Genomic DNA, 5597 nt, shown 5'->3' on the forward strand with positions numbered 1-5597 from the left:
TTTGTGGGCCACACCACATACAGAAGTGGGGAGGGGCCATGCACCATTAAAACATTCATAATCAGTTTTTTGGGCCCACAGAGATGTGGTTTGCAAATCCAGCCCATCCATTATGTGTGTCCCACTTGCATGAGGGTTCAGACTAAGTTTCAGCAGCATTCAAAACTCAGGTGGGCCCCACCAAGTTCTTTTATAAGTTTTAACAGTGTTTCACATGATTTTAGATGGTATGGCCCACCTGAGTTCTGTATACGGCTGATTTTTGGGATATCCCATAATTTAGAGGGTACCCATCAAATGCACGGTGTTGATGGTCGACACGCATCACGGTGGAGCCCACACAGCTCGACCTCACGGGAGCTAATTGTGAGATCGAGCGCATGGTACCTTTTCCCATATATATATATATATATATATATATATATATATATATATATATATATATATATATATATATATATATATATAAGAGAAGAAAGCGAATTCCATTGAGATAAACTTTAGTCAAAAGTAAGAGAATGCTCAACCGGTTATCTAAACAAAGGAATTTAGAGTTTTTACTATGAAATGTAATGCTAAACTATTAGAAAATCAACTCCACATAGGTTATAACCCGCACCTAAGCCATTGTTTGAAAGCCATTATATGATGATCCGAGGAAGTATAGATTCTCCATATACTTGAAAGGTTGTACTGCTCGGATAACCTCTACGTAAGCTGAAAGAATGCTAACATCAATCAATACATTTTTCCTGCAGACCAAGTTCCGTTTCATAGAAGTTAAAACATGAAAAATGCAGAAATTGTGAAAAGTGAATAAGATAGTCAATTAAAAGGTTTTCTCTTACCCTACTAGTTGCATCTTTTGGGTCTTTTGGGAAGCCTTTCTGTGATGTGAAATAGCAAACTAGAGATTGGATGAGAATCTTACGTAAGGAATGAGACCCAGATCTTCAGCGTGAATGCATGCAAATGAGATTCTAAGTTAATAGCTGAATCAAAAAGGATGTTAGGAAAAGACGTGTATTGTAACTGTCTTACATCGAATTGACCATTCAGTTAGGACATGAGGTAGATATGCAACAACACAAGGTAGCGGTGCAAGTTGCAATTCCATTTTAGCCATCCCAGAAGTACTCAATGTGGATCTGCTTACCTGCGTAGAATCCAAACCAAACCTTTCTAAAAGCTCGATGATAATGTCTTTATGAATGATAGAATCCCAGGTCATCCATGCTTTGGCCTCACCTAATGCACAACAGGATCATCTAGATCGGCGTGCATGTATTCCACCTGTATGGCAGTAATCATGCCCATTAGATAAAAGGCCATCTAACCCACCCACATCATGAAAATAGCCAAAAGTAGCTTGCTTTATCCAACAACTGGACCGCACAATACCTTTTATTTCCCTCTCTCTCTCTCTCTCTCTCTCTCTCTCTCTCTCTCTCTCTCTCTCTCATCTTATAGATGTCCTCTCCATTTCTTCTCCATCTTGGTTTCACACACACACACACACACACACTTCATTTTCAGCTCCAAAAAATGCAAGGTCTTTCTTGGACATCTGTTCATCACAATGTAAGAGTTATGGGCCATTATGGACTAAGGTCCACTTAAAGATAAGGTGTGATTGAGGGTCTTTACTCACAGTGGTATAGAAGGTTTGCACCAAGGAAATGCTCTAGAAGGGACTGCAAATTTTCAGTCCATATTAGCAAAAAGAACTCATATCAAGCTTTAATTAGTTTCCTATTCCGGAACAAATGGATTTACAAAGAGAGCAAAAGTAATTGAGAAATTGACGTTCTGTAATGTGCTAGCATGAAAAATACTTGGCAGGAAAACTGCTGCATTGATTAGTACAGCTGGTAGGGCAAACCTTTTTGATGGATTTGATGGTGTGTACAAGACGAGTGGGCCCCACACACTCTGAAAACCCTCTAACGTTGTGGGGAGGCATCCCAACTGATCCCAATTGGGGCACGGCCAATGCGCATTTCTTCGAAACCCTACAAGCAAGTAAAGGTTCCCCATGAGTTTTTTTCCATATCACATTCTCCTCTCTTTTTTTATAGTAAATTTGAGCAAGCTATCCTCTGTTAGAGACACACAACAGATTACATAATTAAATGTTCGTCATTTCTAAAACTAAATTTATGCACAGCTTCAAAGGTATAAAAACATACATAAATTAGTTATTTTCGCACATCATGCAACTCATTGTTGCTATTGTGTTCTTTGACCAGGAGAGCCTGATTGAGAGTTTTCAGGTGTTCCATTTCTCCCCTCTAAGTTGCTCAATTTCCAACTCCAATTCTTGATTCTGGTCTAATTTCTTTTCTAACTGAATTATTTTATTCAAAGCAGCTTCTTTTTCCCTCCGTGCATATTCCGAATCAAATTAGAAATCACATGAATTCTCGAATTGGTATATAAATCTGTCTTAGGACAAAATTAATTAAAGATCCAACAATCGACCTTTTGCTCTTTAACTAGCCCTCAAGAAATTCTCATTAGCCTATTCCTGCTCCCAGATTGCCCATTGAAGAGAATTTTCTTCATATGATTCTGTAATTACAAAAACAATAACAAAAACAAAACAAAAGGAAAAAAATAAAATAAAATCATTGGTACTGTGCATCTTTATAACTTGCAAAATTGTCATCTTTTTCATTATGCTCCATTACTTGTAGCTCCACTTTTAGTTGCTCAATTTCCAACTCCAATGCCTGTTTCTTGTACAATTTATTTTCCAACTGAAGTATTTTATTCAGAGCAGCTTCTTTTTCCCTCCATGCATATTCCCAATCAAATGAGAACCCACATGATTTCTAAAATTGGTGTAGAACTCTGTCTTAGGACAAAATCTATTCAAGATCATAGCAACCCACCTTTCGCTCCTTAACCAGCATCAAGACATTCTCAACAGAGTTTTTTAGCTCCCTGGGTGCCTGTTGAAGAGAACTATTCTTCATGTTGTACTGTAATTATTATTATTATTATTATTATTATTATTATTATATATAGATATATATATATATATAATCCCAATAATTGAGGTTTATATATATATATATATATATATATATATAAACCTCAATTATTGGGATTTTGGAAGGAAACACACATTACTTTGACCCCAATCACGAGTGCCAAAACTTCAAGTTTGACCAATTGGGATTTAGGCAGGAAACCACCCATCCAGCTTGGTTTTGATCGGACATCCAGACAACCCCAAATGTCTGACTTGAATGATGAATGATTTCCATTGGTATTCAATTCTATTGTTTGTCGTAGTGTTAGGTCATACTCATCCACATGGAATATCCTGGCAACTTCTCATTTCAACCTTGGATATTTTGGCAGCATACAACTTTTGTATTTCACAGTGGCTTATCCAAACATGTAATCATTTTGATGAAATAATAAATCTAATTGACTTGGAAAGGAAGGCTTAAGAAATGGAAGATGTTTCATGAAATGAGATATTTTGCAACCCTTAACAGAAGTGAAAAGTGGCAATTATGACAAATTTATTGCAATATTATCGAGGTGACATTTTGAAAATGCCAGGATAATGTCTTCAAAATACCAGTAAATATAAGAAATTCAACATGTTTCATAATATCAGGGATACTTTTTTCTATGACTATAACAGGGGGAAGTGAACATACTTACAGCAGATGTTTATTTTACCTCCAGCTGAAGGAAAGATACCTCAGAATGTTTTTGAAGAGCAATATCAGGCCTGGAAGATTTATGCACAGGATGTAACCTTTTCGTGTTGCGGCCTTTGTTCTTTCCTTTCCTAGATCCTCCACCAAACTTCTCATTGGATTTATTCGTTGGGGCCTTCAAATCATCATCACCAAGAAGTTCGCACTTTATATAATCACTTGACATCTCCTGAAGGATGAGCAGTCCATTGATGGCATTGGCCAAGGAAGTAGGCTTTCCAGAAATAGAGGCAGGAATGATCCCCAAGCAAACATCCGCATCAGTTCATACATGTGCACGTTCTCAGTTATATAATCATAAGATCCGGTACAGTCTCAACAATGAAGGACCAATCATTTGTGAGGCAAGAAGTCAAGAACATTGGACTTCATTATTAGCTTGATAAGGAATGAAAGAGACTGTAAAAAAAAAAAAAGATTCATTAAATAACTCCTCTACCATATAATGTAATTTGCAATTAGGTTTTTTGTCGAAATGTAGGCCAATCTTTATTTTTCCTTCAGCAGATCTTTAGGGAAAAAAAAAAAAGAAGCTCTAATACCATATAATGTAATTTGCAATTAGGTTTTTTGTCGAAACCCACTCTAATACCATGTAATGTAATTTCCCAAACAACAAAGAAAGCTTCAAAGAGCTCTCCATTATTAGCAATTTCCCATAAAAAAAAATCCAAAACTGTAACATTTCAGGGAAAAGAAAGTATTTATATGACTTCCAGAACTAACTCTTAACTTATCTTAGTAGTGTGATAATTACAATTAATCCTTACCTAACACCAGTAAATACTCTTAACTTATCTTAGTAGTGTGATAATTACATTTAATCCTTACCTAACACCAGTAAATTCCGGCCTAAAGGTCTAGAATATATCACTTGTATTAATGTTATTGAAAAGACAAACAATGAACTAGAGAACAGAATACAACAGATTATGAGTAGATTTTTTTATATAAATAAATAAATAAATAAAAACAGGAAAATGGTGCATTGACCTCTAGCGCAGGAGTAGCTTTAGAAATGTTTGCCTGAAAATATCTTGACAAGCAAGTAAAATCTAGAAAGCGCAAAAAAATCAAAGTTGTGTGCCATCCCCTTTTATGACTGACGGAACTGAAAGAGATTTCGAACTTTGAAAGAGAAGTATGTGGATCTTAAAATATGATTAAAGCAACCCATCCCATCGCATGCATCTTTTGCTTCACCAACTATTGAATTGTAGTAACTCACAACGTTTATCTACACACACTTGCTTCCTAGGCTGTGAATTCATATTCCTGAAGAAAAGAGGTGGCTTGACCGACTAAACAATATAGACACACTGTTGTTAGAACAAACCCAAAACAATAAAGTACAACAATCCTTCACAGGCAAGGTTATTCAACAGACCACTTGGCAAGATAGCACTTTGCACTAAATCACCTTCATATATGGGCACACACCGTGGATAGTTAAGAATTCCTTTCTATAAAGCCCCTGCACCCATAAAATTGTCAGTATACTAGAGAAATCCAATTGCATTTTGGCTACAAGCCAATTCAAATACAAATTGGACTCACAATCACCTTGATTTGTGATTTAAATTCCAATGCATTTCAAAGACAAGGTCCTAAATGAATTATTTGCCCATCTCTTTTAAATATTGGAAAAGAATTCACATCATACATAAATCAAAAATACCTTTGGGAGGCTAAGGCATAGTTAGAGAGCTATAATAATTTCATGTTTTCAAAACGTAATAGTATAAGAGAAGCAAAATTATAATAGAGGAATTGACTCTAAAATAGGATACAGTAAAAGTTGGTATTGGAATAGGCCACATATGGTTAAAACGACTTTACAAAGTGTCGTAGCATTGG

At 35.9% G+C, this 5597-nt stretch overlaps 1 long non-coding RNA gene across 1 annotated transcript; it reads right to left on the minus strand.

Annotated features, from left to right (window-relative positions):
• Positions 1-4399: 4399 nt before the first annotated feature.
• On the minus strand, positions 4400-4693 carry LOC131256449 (uncharacterized). The gene is made up of 2 exons (XR_009176822.1): positions 4572-4693; positions 4400-4510 (listed from the first exon to the last, which is right to left on the minus strand). It is a non-coding gene; the product is annotated as an uncharacterized LOC131256449 (long non-coding RNA).
• Positions 4694-5597: the final 904 nt, after the last annotated feature.

Source organism: Magnolia sinica, chromosome 9, assembly GCF_029962835.1.
Source record: "Magnolia sinica isolate HGM2019 chromosome 9, MsV1, whole genome shotgun sequence".
NCBI lineage: Eukaryota > Viridiplantae > Streptophyta > Magnoliopsida > Magnoliales > Magnoliaceae > Magnolia > Magnolia sinica.